This window comes from Oncorhynchus masou, chromosome 12, assembly GCF_036934945.1.
Source record: "Oncorhynchus masou masou isolate Uvic2021 chromosome 12, UVic_Omas_1.1, whole genome shotgun sequence".
NCBI classification, from domain to species: domain Eukaryota; kingdom Metazoa; phylum Chordata; class Actinopteri; order Salmoniformes; family Salmonidae; genus Oncorhynchus; species Oncorhynchus masou.
The window spans coordinates 91979068-91996357 of NC_088223.1; the positions used below are offsets into that span (position 1 = coordinate 91979068).

At 42.8% G+C, this 17290-nt stretch overlaps 1 non-coding gene across 1 annotated transcript; it reads left to right on the plus strand.

The window, feature by feature from the left end:
* Positions 1-16628: 16628 nt before the first annotated feature.
* Positions 16629-16704, plus strand: trnap-ugg (transfer RNA proline (anticodon UGG)). Its single transcript has one exon. It is a non-coding gene; the product is annotated as a tRNA-Pro (tRNA).
* The last annotated feature ends 586 nt before the right edge of the window (positions 16705-17290 follow it).

The window sequence follows — 17290 nt, forward strand, 5'->3', positions numbered from 1 at the left end:
AACAGCTTGGAAAAATCCAGGAAATGATGTCATGGCTTTAGAATCTTTTGATAGGCTAATTGACATCATTTGAGTTTTTTTATTTTACCTTTATTTTACTAGTCAAGTCAGTTAAGAAAGATTCTTATTTTCAATGCCGGCCTAGAAACAGTGGGTTAACTGCCTGTTCAGGGGCAGAACGACATATTTGTACCTTGTCAGCTCGGGGGTTTGAACTTGCAACCTTTCGGTTACTAGTCCAACGCTCTAACCACTAGGCTATCCACAGTCAATTGGAGGTGTGCCTGTGGATGTATTTTTCAAGAACTACTGTCAAACTCAGTGACTCTTTGCTTGACATCATTGGAAAATCAAAATAAATTGTAGACCTCCACAAGACAAATCTGGATCTTCCTTGGGAGCAATTTCCAAACGCCTGAAAATACCACCTTCATCTGTACAAACAATAGTACCCAAGTATAAACACCACGGGACCCCGCAGCCGTCATACCGCTCAGGAAGGAGACGTGTTCTGTCTCCTAACGAAGAACGTACTTTGGTGCGAAAAATGCAAACCAATTCCAGAACAACAGCAAATGACCTTGTAGAGATGCTGGAGGAAACAGGTACAAAAGTATCTACATCCACAGTCAACGAGTCCTATATCGACATAACCTGAAAGGCCGCTCAGCAAGAACATTTTTTCATTTTGTTCAGTTATCTATGCCTTCTTGGGAACAGATTTTTTTTGCCATCTTGAAGCATGTGGGCACAACAAACTGGGATAGGGAGAGTTTGAATATGTCCGAAAAAACACCAGCCAGCTGGTCTGTGCATACTCTGAGGATGCGGCTGGGGATGCCGTCTGGCCAGCAGCCTTGCGAGGGTTAACACGTTTAAATGTTTTACTCACGTCGGCAATGGAGAAGGAGAGGGGGGGTGGGACAGTCCTTGTTAGTGGACCGCGACGGTGGTACTGTCTTATCCTCAAAAGCAGGCAAAGAAGGTGTTTAGTTTGTCTGGAAGCGTGACGTTGGTGTCTATGACGTGGCTGGTTCCGTTTTTGTGGTCCGTGATTTTCTGTAGATCCTGCCACATACGTCTCGTGTCAGAGCCGTTGAATTGCGACTCCACCTTGCAGAGGGAATAACTTTACTTTACTTTAATAACGTTTACATTCAGCCATATTCCTCAACCTCTTTCCATGGTGACATGCGGTGGTTTGCGTTTTCAGTTTTGCGCAAATGCCGCCATCCATCCACTGTTTCTGGTTAGGGAAGGTTTTAATAGTCGCAGTGGGTACAACAACTCCAATGCACTTCTTTATAAACTCACTCAGAGTCAGCGTATAGGTCGATGTTGTTCTCTGAGGCTGACCGGAACATATTCCAGTCCGCGTGATCAAAACAAGCAAGGCTTGCGATTGGTCAGACCCACGTTGAATGGTTCTCGTCACTGGTACATCCTGTTTGAGTTTCGGCCTATAAGACCGTACGAGCAAGATGGCGTCTTGGTCGGATTTGCCGAAGGGAGGGAGGGCAGGGCTTTGTATGCATCGCGGAAGTTAGAGTAGCAGTGGTCGAGTGTATTACCGCTGTGCACAGTGCAAAAATATGCTGATAGAATTTAGGTAGCCTTGTTCTCAAATTTGCTTTGTTAAAATCCCCAGCTACAATAAATGCAACCTCATGATATATGGTTTCCAGTTTACATAGAGTCCAGTGAAGTTCCTTGAGGGCTGACTTGGTGTCTGCTTGAGGGGGAATGTACAAATCTGACTGACGAGAATCCTCTTGGTAGTTAAAATGTCCGGCATTTAATTGTAAGGAATTCTAGGTCAGGTGAGCATTAGGACTGGGGTGCCGTTGTTTTTGGTCGGCTACTTTGATTGGATACATTGTCCTGGGTGGTGGTCTGAACCGAGGATCAGCTTCGGGGAAAGTCCTTTCTTGGTTATAATGTTGGTAAGTTGACGTAGCTCTTATATCCAATAGTTCTTCCCGGCTGTATGTAATAAAACTAAAGATTTCCTGGGGTAACAATGTAATAATACATAAAAAACTAAATACTGCATAGTTTCCTAAGAACGCGAAGCGAGGCGGCCATCTCTGTTGGCGCCATCTTGCATTAATCTTGCATTAAAGTCTTCTTGGGTTTGACGCTACAAGCTTTGCACACCTGTATTTGGGGAGTTTCAACCTTTCTTCTCTGAAGATCGTCTCTTGCTCTGTCAGGTTGGATGAGGACGTCGCTGCACAGCTATTTTCAAGTCTCTCCAGAGATGTTCGATCGGGTTCAAGTCCGGGCTCTGGCTGGGCCACTTAAAGACATTCAGAGACTTGTCCCGAACCCACTTCTGCGTTGTCTTGGCTGTGTGCTTAGGGTCATTGTCCTCTTGGAAAGTGAACCTTGGCCCCAGTCTGAGGTTCCGAGTGCTCTGGAGCAAGTTTTCATCAAGGATCTTTCTGTACTTTGCTCCGTTCATCTTACCCTCGATCCTGACTCGTCTCCCAGTCCTTGGAGCTGAAAAATATCCCCACAGCATGATGCTGCCACCACCATGCTTCACCATAGGGATGGTGCCAGGTTTCCTCCAGACGTGATGCTAGGCATTCAGGCCAAAGAGTTCAATCTTGGTTTCATCAGACCAGAAAATCTTGTTTCTCATGGTCTGAGAGTCTTTAGGTGCCTTTTGGAAAACTCCAAGCGGACTGTCATGTGCCTTTTACTGAGGAGTGGCTTCCATCTGGCCACTCTACCATAAAGGCCTGATTGGTGGAGTGCTGCAGAGATGGTTGTCCTTCTGGAAGTTTCTCCCATCTCCGCAGATGAACTCTGGAGCTCTTTCAGAGTGACCATCTGGTTCTTGGTCACATCCCTGACCAAGGCCCTTCTCTCCCGATTACTCAGTTTGGCTGGGTGGTAAGCTCGAGGAAGAGTCTTGGTGGTTCAAAACCTTTTCTTTTTAAGAAGGCCACTTTATTTTAGGGGACCTTCAATGCTGCAGAAATTTTTCGGTACTGTTCTCCAGATCTGTGCCTCGACCCAATCCTGTCTTGCAGCTCTACGGATAATTCCTTCGACCTCATGGCTTGGTTTTTGCTCTGACATGCATTGTCAACTGTGGGACCTTATGTAGACAGGTGTGTACCTTTCCAAATCATGTCCAATCAATGTAATTTACTACAGGTGGACTCCAATCAAGTTGCAGAAACGTCTTAAGAATGATCAATGGAAACAGGATGCACCTGAGCTCGATTTCGAGTCTCATAGCAAAGGGTCTGAATACTTATTCAAATAAGGTATTTTTTTGTTAACATAAATATATACATTTGCAAACATTTCTAAAAACCTGCTTTCACTTTGTGATTATGGGTTATTGTGTAACTGTTGTGAATTGCACACAGCAATCCTAATCTGACTACTGTCCCATGGTTCACCTGAGCAGGTGTGGTCATGACTCGAAGAGGAGAAGGCCTATCTCTTCACCTGAGCAGGTGTGGTCATGACTCGAAGAGGAGAAGGCCTATCTCTTCACCTGAGCAGGTGTGGTCATGACTCGAAGAGGAGAAGGCCTATCTCTTCACCTGAGCAGGTGTGGTCATGACTCGAAGAGGAGAAGGCCTATCTCTTCACCTGAGCAGATGTGGCCATTAATCGGCGCAAAGCAGTCTCAGAGCATTTCGTATTATTCTGTAAGTAAATCCGAGACATTTAGTATGATATCTTACTTTTCGTATGTTATGTATTCATTTGTGGATGTCCATCACCCATTTCATATGATATGTTACGAATTACAATTTGCATTATATGTTACGTATTTGCCAAACATATGATATGCTACAAATTTTAGCTAGGTGGCTAGGTGGCTAACGTTAGCTAGCTAAATTAGCTAGGCTATGGGTTAGGTTTAGGGGTTAGGTTAAAGGGTTAGGGTTAGGGAAAGTGTTAGCTAAAATGATTAAGGTTAGGGTTAGAGGAGTTGCAAATTAGCTAAAAAAAAGTTGTAAGTAGTTTAAAAGCTGATAATATTTTAGTTGTCCATGATGAGATTCGAACTCGCAACCTTTGGGCTCATCCATCCACTCCGACCAATCACCTGAAGTTCTGTTTTTTACCCTCAGTTAACCATCTGTCTTAGCTCGCAACCTTTTGGGCTCATCCATCCACTCCGACCAATCACCCAAAGTTCTTTTTTTTTACCTTTAAGTTAACCATCTGTGTTATGTAAACATACCAAACATAACATGTCGTATTAATTTGAACGTACCGGATTCTCGTTTGCTGCGTTTTGTCTATGAGACCAGGCTGCTCGGAGACGACCTATATCACTTCACCGGTGGTTAATATAAAGTCCAACACAAAAGTTCATTATAACATCCAACCTATACCTCTTTCCTTTAAGCCTCATAATCTCCTACTATTTTAATGGTGAGCCCAGTATATTTACACAGTACAATCAGAACAGGTGTTCGAGTAGAATTCGGTGTTTCCTGTAATGAATACACCATTGAACATTTACATTACATTTACATTACATTTACGTTTACATTTACATTACATTTACATTTACATTACATTTACATTTACATTACATTTACATTTACATTACATTTACATTTACATTTACATTACATTTACATTTACATTTACATTTACATTACATTTACATTTAAGTCATTTAGCAGACGCTCTTATCCAGAGCGACTTACAAATTGGTGAATTCACCTTCTGACATCCAGTGGAACAGCCACTTTACAATAGTGCATCTAAATCATTTAAGGGGGGGGGGGGGGTGAGAAGGATTACTTATCCTATCCTAGGTATTCCTTGAAGAGGTGGGGTTTCAGGTGTCTCCGGAAGGTGGTGATTGACTCCGCTGTCCTGGCGTCGTGAGGGAGTTTGTTCCACCATTGGGGGGCCAGAGCAGCGAACAGTTTTGACTGGGCTGAGCGGGAACTGTACTTCCTCAGTGGTAGGGAGGCGAGCAGGCCAGAGGTGGATGAACGCAGTGCCCTTGTTTGGGTGTAGGGCCTGATCAGAGCCTGGAGGTACTGCGGTGCCGTTGAACACCAACGAAACATGAGCGACCATCACTTAACCACTGAATATTCTATTATTTTTTTTTACAATCATTTAGCAGACGATTTTCCTTTAACTGAGTTTGTTTAGTTTGACAGTTTGTACTTGTGACTCACAAAGCACCATAGACCTTGACGATAACAATGCACGCCCAGCCAAGCTGAACGTGACTCAGTGAGATGGAGATGTGTGCCAACGTGATAGATGGTTAGATGAGCGGCTCTTTAGTGGTGAATCTCTGGGTGGAGTCCCAAGTTCAGGTCTAGCCGACCCTGGCTTTGGTCACTGGACCTGGTCTGGTCTCTGAGGTGAGGTGGTGCGGAAGGGATGGACACGGTCGGAGAGAGGAGGTTAAAGACAGCTGTCAGGCTAACAGAGTGCAGATGGCTGGTCCTGTGACTGACAGCCTATTGGTAGACACAATCAGGTTTTACCTGTCTGAGACGAAAGCCCAGAGGGGGGGGGTGATCTCTAACAGCAGCATTTCAAACGACCTGACCTGTCACTACGACTACACGCTAAACAACCATTCCACCTACTGTCTGATGTTGTGTGGTTGGCCGTTGTCACAGCAATGACTGACAGGTGAACCCCGTGGGGCAATATGTCATGCAGAGAGAAGGATGGCAGACAGGAGGAGTGGAGGAACACAAGCCACAGTCATAATTAGTTGGCCTTTACCTCCTCTACTTAACCTTAACATGACAGTCTGGAGATAAATGGGACATTCCACGAAATGTAACTTGTTGAAAAGAAAGTTGTTATTTTAATTAACTTTCAATTAAGTCCTTCTTCTTTATTTTACTCAATCATGACAACATGACTCAACACATCTTTATTTTTCTCTCAGGCGAGAGTCAGCCTTCTCCATTGCCTTTGTTCTAAGTAATGTGCAACATTTAGAGTGACCTGATTTGAGGACTGTTTTGCATTCCAGTCCACTGAGAGAAAACAAAAGGTCGGCGGCACAGCAAATTGACTGTATTTACAGACTTCCAAATAGAGGCATTCTCAGTACATTGACACAATAAAAGGAATACCTGTTTTAAATGATGACTATTTGGGGTAATAGGATTCCCTCAGAGGAATCAAATGGCACCCTATTCCCTATAAAGTGCACAACGTTTGACCAGGGCTCATAAGGGATGGGGTGTCATTTGGGATGCACACAGAGAGACAGACGGACCTGATATTTGGGTTGTTCCATGAAAGAGTATAAAAGTATAAATTGTGTACCAATATTGAATTTTATTGAATTGATTGAATATTGAATTTTATTTACTGTTATTTTAAATGAAGTGGTTTAAAAAGGCTGCTAAGTTTGTAATTTCTACTTTAAAATACCAGGCTTGATCTGCTGTAACTAAAAATGTATCAACCCCTACAAAAATGTCCATATTCATTATAATCCAGCCAATAATTCATATTTTCCTGCTGTGAAAAACGGGTCTAATTAAGATCCTACACCTGTGTGCTAATAGAGGCACATCTCAAGAGAGCATTTAATATCTCAAGTGGCTGAACTCCCTGTGTAGGAGAAGTAGCTACCGTGCTGACCACACTGCTCCTGTTATGTGCACGAGCGCTGAAAAATACATTTACAAATACACGTTATTCAATCATTTCATCCAAACTGCTTGCGAGCATCTGTGCAGCCAGGCGCTAAAATTACAGCTTGGTTCTATTTTTGACGCTTGACTCACTGCAAGTCCCGCCTTTCCCATCTCCTCATTGGGGCGGCAGAGTAGTGGTTAAAGTGTTGAACTAGTAACCGGAAGGTTGCGAGTTCAAACCCCCAAGCTGACAAGGTACAAATCTGTCGTTCTGCCCCTGAACAGGCAGTTAACCCACTGTTCCTAGGCCATCATTGAAAATAAGAATTTGTTCTTAACTGACTTGCCTAAAGGTAAAATAAAATGGGCCTTCAAGTTAAATAAAGGTTAAAAAAATAAATAATAATAATTGGTTGTTAGGAGCATATATCCACGTGGGTGACTGAAAACAGAACGAAGGTCCACACTCCAGTCCAGTTGGTGGTAATGCATCTTAAAGTTGGCTGCCAACCGCCAAATGAAGTCCACAGATGTCTCCCCTCTCAATCTGTGGATTAATTGTCAGAGTAGAGAAACACACGATTTCGTGTTGGGTCAAAATTCAACAAAGATCCAGAACAGAACAGATCAGGTAAAACAACAATCCGATGTTTATATCCCAGGACAAATTATCTAGCAACAGGCAAGCTAGCTAAATAAATGTCCATGAATGTTTCATGCGTTTTTGTCCCCAAATTAATATAGTTGGTTCAAAGTCAATTTTGATATTTCAACCTGCGTGTCCTGATCACGTCTGGTGTGGGTGGAGAAAAAAACAAGATGGCGCTGGCTTGGTGTCGTCAACATGTAAGTGCTGCGCCCGAAATAGCATCTTATTCCCTGTGTAGCACACTACTTGTGACTAGGGTCCATAGAAAGTAGTGCACTAAAATAGGGCTTTTGGTCAATAGTAGTGCACTACATAGGGAATAGGGTGTCATTTGGGACATAAACCAAGAAAGTAGTACACATTAAAAAAAATACTACAGTACTTACTCTAGAATTAGGTAGTAAACTGTAGTATGCTGTAGAATACTATACTACAGCTTCCCTCGATTATGTGTTGTACTTACTATCGAATGTTATAGTATAACCCTATAATCCATTTACCCACACTCCCACATTTGTGCAACCAGGTAGGATCTTCGTGCCAAAACATTTACCGGTTGGTTCAAGCTTGGGCCAGGCGGGCTGGGCTGGGCTGTCATTGTCTCTCATCACATCCTGCTACCATGATGCACCACGCCAAGGGATATACATAAAGACATTCACCATCGCACTTCGTTTACATCCACTTCCCTAATGTAAACACAGCGATGGGGTGTAAAATGTACAATAAATCTTTCGGAGTGGAAATGATTTGAGGCCCACCACGGTGGGCAGATTTCACCAAACAATTCCTAAATGAGAGTAATTATGTTTGTAATTGTCAAGGCAACAACTAAAGACGTGGTGGTTGAATATTTTTTGGGAGAGAAATATGGAATGAACCGCAGTGCCCATAAAGTGGACTGGAGGCTATAAATCTTTGAAGTAGATGTTTTTTGAAAACTTCTGTGTCCACTTCAAGGACCAAGGAGCAACACTCTAGTAGTGCATACAGGAAAAAATACTACAGTACTAGTAGTAGCAGTGGTTCGTTGGCAAAAGAAAAAGAAGAAAAAAAGAACAGAACCTTTTCTTTCGGCAAGATGAGAGTGAGAACCTTGTTTTGACTACCAGACGTGAGAGACTTGTTTCCTGCCATTGAAAAGGTTCATGTGTGTTTATACAGTAGGGTTAAGAGTGTCCGTCTCACATCCTTCAGTGTTATTACAGTTTCAAAAGCTTGTCTCCGACACTGACTCTGTGACAAACAGGCAGACCATTTGGTCGGAGGTATAGAGAGTTAGAGACACGGTGAGGGCTCCTTCGACATGTTTTATTTTGGCTGGAGAGCTAGAGAGTTATAGACACAGTGAGGGCTCCTCCAAATTGTTTTCGTGCCCCGCCTGCCATTCAGAGGCATTGAACTCGCACTAAACTGTTGGGGAAGTTATTATACCATTGAATTGTCTTGAGGACGAACGGGGCCTATTCAACGAGATCCATTGAGACAGATGGAAACCGAGTAAGCAAAGGTGAACAGGATTTGTTTGATATATCAATGAATTTTGAGGTTATCCAGACCACTTCAACTGCCACGCCACCCTTACCAAGGCATTTGACATATACTGGGTGTGGAGCCTCTCACACAAAATAATAGACCTGGACTGAAATGGTATCAGAACATGTTCAGGGGGTGGTAATATTCACATGTGTGTGTGTGTGTGTGTGTGTGTGTGTGTGTGTGTGTGTGTGTGTGTGTGTGTGTGTGTGTGTGTGTGTGTGTGTGTGTGTGTGTGTGTGTGTGTGTTTGTGTGTGTATGTGTGTGTGCGTGTATGTATGTATGTGTGTGTGCGTGTATGTAAGTGTGTGTGTGCGTGTATGTGTGTGTGCGTGCGTGTATGTGTGTATGTGTGTGTGTGTGCGTGCGTGCATGTATGTATGTATGTATGTGTGTGTGTGTGTGTGTGTGTGTGTGTGTGTGTGTGTGTGTGTGTGTGTGTGTGTGTGTGTGTGTGTGTGTGTGTGTGTGTGTGTGTGTGTGTGTGTGTGTGTGTGTGTGCCACTGATTAACAAAGACCAGAGATAAACAACTACCCTGGCTATTATCACTACTATCGAACCGCTGGGAGAGGAACACATTCTCTGGTTCATACTGGGATCTGCTACAGACAATCTACTGCCTAGATATCACCCTTACTGTAATGTCACTACTACTGTCTAGATATCACCCTTACTGTAATGTCACTACTACTGTCTAGATATCACCCTTACCGTAATATCACTCCTACTGTCTAGATATCACCCTTACCGTAATATCACTCCTACTGTCTAGATATCACCCTTACTGTAATGTCACTACTACTGTCTAGATATCACCCTTACCGTAATGTCACTACTACTGTCTAGATATCACCCTTACCGTAATGTCACTACTACTGTCTAGATAACACCCTTACTGTAATGTCACTACTACTGTCTAGATAATACCCTTACTGTAATGTCACTACTACTGCCTAGATATCACCCTTACTGTAATGTCACTACTACTGTCTAGATAACACCCTTACCGTAATGTCACTACTACTGTCTAGATATCACCCTTACTGTAATGTCACTACTACTGTCTAGATATCACCCTTACTGTAATGTCACTACTACTGCCTAGATATCACCCTTACTGTAATGTCACTACTACTGCCTAGATATCACCCTTACCGTAATGTCACTACTACTGTCTAGATAACACCCTTACTGTAATGTCACTACTACTGCCTAGATATCACCCTTACTGTAATGTCACTACTACTGTCTAGATATCACCCTTACCGTAATGTCACTACTACTGCCTAGATATCACCCTTACTGTAATGTCACTACTACTGCCTAGATATCACCCTTACTGTAATGTCACTACTACTGCCTAGATAACACCCTTACCGTAATGTCACTACTACTGTCTAGATATCACCCTTACCGTAATGTCACTACTACTGTCTAGATAACACCCTTACTGTAATGTCACTACTACTGCCTAGATATCACCCTTACTGTAATGTCACTACTACTGTCTAGATATCACCCTTACCGTAATGTCACTACTACTGTCTAGATATCACCCTTACTGTAATGTCACTACTACTGCCTAGATATCACCCTTACTGTAATGTCACTACTACTGTCTAGATATCACCCTTACTGTAATGTCACTACTACTGTCTAGATATCACCCTTACTGTAATGTCACTACTACTGCCTAGATATCACCCTTACTGTAATGTCACTACTACTGTCTAGATATCACCCTTACCGTAATGTCACTACTACTGTCTAGATATCACCCTTACTGTAATGTCACTCATTACCCTTTACCTAGCATTGACTTAACAGGGACAAGTAATCTCAGAGTAGATCTGTCCGGAGAAGTTCCAGACTTAGCCAACCAGCTCATATTTGTCGTATTTAAGCTGGCAGGCTAAAAACTGAATAAGTCAACATTATTAATTCCTTTATCTACAGTATATAATGCATGGTGGAGTTTAACTGTGGAGCTCTTTAAACCCATTGCTCTGTACAGTTTGACTGTCACAGGGCCACACCTTAATGATATTAATTGGCTGGCTGGCTGAGAAAGAGAGAGCCTAGATGGCTGACTGGCTGGCTGAGACAGAGAGAGTCTGGCTGGCTGGCTGGATTGTAGGCTGGCTGGCTGACTGGCTGAGAAAAAAATAACCTGGCTGGCTGACTGGCTGGCTGAGAAAGAGAGTGGCTAGCTGGCTGGCTGAGAAAGAGAGTGGCTAGCTGGCTGGCTGAGAAAGAGAGTCTGTCTGGCTGGCTGGCTGGCTGACTGGATAGCTGGCTGAGAAAGAGAGTCTGTCTGGCTGGCTGGCTGACTGAGAAAGAGAGAGTCTGGCTGGCTGGCTGACTGACTGGCTGAGAAAGAGAGTCTGTCTGGCTGGCTGGCTGACTGGATAGCTGGCTGAGACAGAGAGAGTCTGGATGGCTGAAAACACTCCCTGAGTGGTACAGTGCTTCACCTCATCAGACACAGAGACAGACAGAGAGTCCTACTGTCAGTCAGAGTAGTGAAATCAAAGGCTTGGCCTTAACATAGAACAGGATTAAACATCTCTCTCTCCCTCTCCCTCTTTCTCTCTCTATCTCTCTCTCTCTCTCTTCCTCTTTCTCTCTCTCTTCTCTCTCTCTCTCTCTCTCTCTCTCTCTCTCTCTCTCTCTCTCTCTCTCTCTCCCTCTCCCTCTTTCTCTTTCTCTCTCTATATCTCTCTCTCTTTCTCTCTCCCTCTTTCTCTCTCTCTTTCTCTCTTTCTCTCTCTCTCTCTCTCTCTCCCTCGGTCTCTCTCTGTCTCTCTGTCTCTATTTTTCTTTCTCTCTTTTTCTTTCTCTCTCTATATTTAAAAAAATATTTTTGGGGGGGAGGGGGGTTATATGGATAGGGCTACATTGAAATGTTTCTTACAGAATAAACATGGAGGGTTTGTGTGAGCAGTCTAACTGGTGTAACCCCACCTCTCCAAAGTGTGCACAGTTAGTTCCTAAGAAAATTCAATACACTTTTATGACTCAAAGAAGAGTCTTCAATCTGCAATGTTTAACCTTGTATACAATACAAGTGTAAAGGGATACATTCATGAGATGTTCAATCTAATTTAGAAAACAATCTAAACATGATCTAGTTTGGAAACAATTAAACCAAAGACAATAAAGCTCACCTTCATTCTACATGTACTTTGTATGCTGATTCATCTTAATCCAAGGTAGAATTTAAGGAAAACATACAGTGCCTTCAGAAACGATTCATACCCCTTTACTTATTCCACATTTTGTTGTGTTATAGCCTGAATTCAAAATTGATTAAATTGTTTTTTTTTCCTCAACCATCTACACACAATACCACAAACAATGTGACAGATCTTGAATAATTTTGAAAAGAATAATGGGCAAATGTTGTACAATCCAGGTGTGGAAAAACCTCTTAAGAGACCTACCCAGAAAGACTCAAGGTGCTTCTGCAAAATATTGACTCCTGGTGTAAATACAATTTTAAAAGAATTGCATATCTTTTGATAATAGAAATACAGAAATATCTCAATATTTTGCAGAAGCACCTTGAGTCTTTCTGGGTAAACCTCCTTTTTTATAGTGTACAAGCTTCCTTCTTTTCAGTCTGTCAATGAGGTTAGTATTGTGGAGTAACTACAATGTTGTTGATCCATCCTTAGTTTTCTCCTATCACAGCCAAATTTCTGAGCGATTTCCTTCCTCTCCGGCAACTGAGTTAGGAAGGACGCCTGTATCTTTGTAGTGACTGGGTGTATTGATACACCATCCAAAGTGAAATGAATAACTTCACCTTGCTCAAAGGGATATTCAATGTCTGCTTTTTGGATTTTTACCCATCTACCAATAGATGTCCTTTGTGAGTCACTGGAAAACCTCTTTGGTCTTTGTGGTTGAATCTGTGTTTGAAATTCACTGCTCGACTGAGGGACCTTACAGATAATTGTATGTGTTGGGTACAGAGATGAGGTAATCCTTAAAAAAAACATGTTAAACACTATTATTGCACACAGAGTGAGTTGCAAACTTGTAATGTGAAATGTTAAGCAAATGTTTACTCCTGAACTTATTTAGGCTTGTTGTAACAAAGGGGTTGAACACTTATTGACTCAAGATATTTCAGCTTTTCATTTTTAATTCATTTGTAATAAAAAAAACATTTAAAAAAATACACTGACATTATGGAGTATTGTGTGTAGTTCAGTGACCAACAAAAATGTAAATGTAATTCATTTTAAATTCAGGCTGCAACACATCAAAACGTGGGAGGAAAAATCAAGGGGTGTGAATACTTCCTGAAGCCACTGTACATACATCTTGATATTAGTTCACTTGAGAGCTAACTCTGCTAATGAGAAATGTAAGAACATCGGAAGCCATATTTGAGTTCCAGTAAGAGCACTCTATCATCAGTATCCTTTGTGCTGTCACATTCTAAAAGTCCACAGGATTACACTGGGCAATCTGACTGAGACATATTTGCAGGTGTAATCCTCTTCTTTGTTGGCCCTTTATTTTTGGGGCTTGCTCCTCCTGCTCGGGGACTGGGTGTTGTCATGGACACAAAGCCTCACAGAGCAATAAAATGGAAGGGTATCACTGCACCAGGGATAGGGCATTGAAGGGGGTTGGGGCCCGAAACTCCCAGAGGTGTACAGTTTGTCATTCTATTGCAGCAAATTGGCCCTTTGCTACAGATACCTTAAATAAAGAGATAAATACAAAGACCTTGACTTTTCTACCCACAATGCATTTTTTTCAGGTAGAAAATTCGGTACCTGGCCATGCAAGGAGGATTATGGTTGACTAAACCAAATCCGTTCAATCCCCACTTACCCCCTCGTCTCGAAACAACTCACTGGCAGTTTTTACATTTAGCAGACACTCTTATCCAGAGCAATTAGGATTAAGTGCCTTTCTCAGTGGCATATCAACAAATGTTTCACCTAGTCAACTCTCGGATTCAAACCAGCGATTTTTGGTTACTGGCTTGATGCGCTTAACCACGAGGCTACCTGTCTCTCCTCACAAATGCACAGAGATGTCCTAACAGTCAAACTGAGGGAAAGGAAAGGGCATTAGGCTTTCAGAGGGCAGAGTGAAAAGGTCATGCTCTCCCTCCTTCTCTCTCTCTCTCTTTCTCTCTTTCTCTCCCTCTATACCTCTCTCTCTCTCTATACCTCTATCTGTCTCCCTCTGCTATCTCTCTCCCCTCTTCTCTCTCTCTCTCCCTTTCTCTCTGTTCTCCCTCTCCAATCTCTCTCTCTCCCTCTTTCTCTCCCTCTGCTCTCTCTCTCGCTCTCTCTCCTTCTCTCTCCCTCTCTGCTTTCTCACTATCTCTCTCCCTCTCCCTGTTATCTCTCTCTCTCTCTCTGCTATCTCTTTCCCTCCCTGCTCCCCCTCTCAGCTCTCTCTCTCCCCTCTGCTCTCCCTCTCTGCTCTCTCTTTCTCTCTCTGCTATCTCTCTTTCCTTCCCTTCTCCCCCTCTCCACTCTCTCTCCCCTCTCTGCTCTCTCGCTCTCCCTCTGCTATCTCTCTCCCTCTATACCTCTCTCTCTGCTCTCTCTCCCTCTGCTCTCCCTCTCCAATCACTCTCTCTCCCTCTGCTATCTCTCCCTCTCCAATCTCTCTTTCTCTCTCTGCTATCTCGCTCTCACGATCTCTCTCCCTCTCCCTGTTATCTCTCTCTCTCCCTCTGCTATCTCTCTTTCCTTCCCTGCTCCCCCTCTCTGCTCTCTCTCTCCCTCTGCTCTCTCTCTTTTCCTCCCTACTCCCCCACTCCGCTCTCTCTCACTCTCTCTCTCTCTCTGCGCTCTCGATTCAATTTCAATTTAAGGGAATTTATTGGCATGGGAAACATATGTTAACATTGCCAATGCAAGTGACATTGATAATAAACAAAAGTGAAATAAACAACTACACTCACAACAGTTCCAAAGGAATAGAGACATTTCAAATGTCATATTATGTCTATATACAGTGTTGTAATGAAGTGCAAATAGTTAAATTTACAATGGTGTTTGTTCTTCACTAGTTGCCCTTTTCTTGTGGCAGCAGGTCACAAATCTTGCTGCTGTGATGGCACACTGTGGTATTTCACCCAGTAGATATGGGAGTTTATCAAAATGTGATTTGTTTTCGAATTCTTTGTGGGTCTGTGTAATCTGAGGGAAATATGTGTCTCTAATATGGTCATACATTTGTCAGGAGGTTAGGAAGATCAGCTCAGTTTCCACCTCAAAAATATAAACGCAACATGCAACAATTTCAATGATTTTTACTAAGTTACACTTCATATGAGGAAATCAATCAATTGAAATAAATTCAATAAGCCCTAATCTATGGATTTCACATGACTGGGCAGGGGCGTAGCCATGGGTGGGCCTGGGAGGCCATAGGCCCACCCACTTGGGAGCCTTGTATGTATTTTCCCCACAAAAAGACAGAAATACTCAATTTCATCAGCTGTCCGGGTGGCTGGTCTCAGACCATCCCGTAAGGGAAGAAGCCATATATGGAGTTCCTGTGCGTGTGTCACATTCTGACCTTAGTTCTTTTGCTATGTCTTTGTTTTAGTATGGTCACGGCGTGAGTTGGGTGGGTTTGTCTATGTTCGTTTTTTCTATGTTGTGTTTTGTGTTTGGCCCTGGTATGGTTCTCAATCAGAGGCAGGTGTCGTTAGTTGTCTCTGATTGAGAATCATACTTAGGTAGCCTTTTCCCAACGTCGTGGTGTGGATGAGTGTTTCATGTCTCTCTACCAGACAGGACTGTTTCGGGTTGTTCTTTTGTTTACTTTGTGTTTCAGTGTTCAGTTATCTAATAAATCTAACACGCTGTGTATTGGTCCTTTCATTGCTCCTCCTCCTCAGACGAAGAGGAGGAAATCCGTTACAGCGTGGTTACACGTGATCTGCCGTTGTGAGGCCGGTTTGACGTACTGCCAAATTCTCTAAAATGACATTGGAGGCGGCTTATGGTAGAAAAATTAACATTCAATTCTCTGGTGGACATTCACACAGCATGCCAATTCCACGCTCCCTCAAAACTTGTAAAGTGGCTGTTCCACTGATGTCAGAAGGTGAATTAACCAATTTGTAAGTCGCTCTGGATAAGAGCGTCTGCTAAATGACTTAAATGTAAATGTAATGTAAATGAGACGTCTGTGGCATTATTATGTATGACAAAACTGCACATTTTAGAGCGGCCTTTTATTGTCCACAACACAAGGTTCACCTGTGTAATGATAATGCTGTTTAATCATCTTCTTGATATGCCACACCTGTCAGGTGGATGGATTATCTTGGCAAAGGAGAAATGCTCACTGAGAGGGATGTAAACAAATTTGTGCACAAAATTTTTAGAGAAATAAGCTTTTTGTGCAAATAGAACATTTCTGGGATCTTTTATTTCAGCTCATGAAACCAACACTTTACATGTTGCGTTGATATTTTTATTCAGTGTAGTAAGTGTGAGTCGTATGTGAAGGCCCCTAATCCATACGCTGTAACAGTGTCACACTGTTGAGTGGAGCATAAACACTCAGAACATCCCACTGGGCACAAACCGGTTGAAACATTGTTTTCCACCTCTTTTCATCAACAACAACAATAACAACACAAGCAATGTGATGACGTTGAATCAATGTGGGAAACTGATCTGGATTTGCAACAAAAAAATAGTTATCAACGCAAAGGAACACGTTTTTTTTGTCTAAATCCAATGAGATGACCAATCCAATGAGATGACCAATCCAATGAGATGACCAATCCAATGAGATGACCAATCCAATGAGATGACCAATACAATGAGGGTCCTGTGTGGCTCAGTCGGTAGAGCATGGCGCTTGGAACGCCAAGCGTCGTGGGTTCGATTCCCGCTGGGACCACCCATATGTAATTGTAGTGGCCCCAGCCGACTTGTAAGTCGCTTTGGACAAAAGCGTCTGCTAAATGGGATATATTTTATATATATATATATGACCAATCCAATGAGATGACCAATCCAATGAGATGACCAATCCAATGAGATGACCAATACAACGAGATGACCAATCCAATGAGATGACCAATCCAATGAGATGACCAATCCAATGAGATGACCAATCCAATGAGATGACCAATACAATGAGATGACCAATACTTTACACGTTTTGTTTAGATTTGTGTTCTGTTTTTATTTACTACATGTCATACATACAAAAGAGAATAGGGTGGCAGGGTAGCCTAGTGGTTAGAGTGTAGGGGAGGTAGGTAGCCTAGTGGTTAGAGTGTAGGGGCGGTAGGTAGCCTAGTAGTTAGAGTGTAGAGGCGATAGGTAGCCTAGTGGTTAGAGTGTAGGGGGGGAGGTAGTCTAGTGGTTAGAGTGTAGAGGCGGCTGGGTAGCCTAGTGGTTAGAGCGTAGAGGCGGCAGGGTAGCCTAGCGGTTAGAGTGTAGAGGCGGCAGGGTAGCCTAGCGGTTAGAGTGTAGAGGCG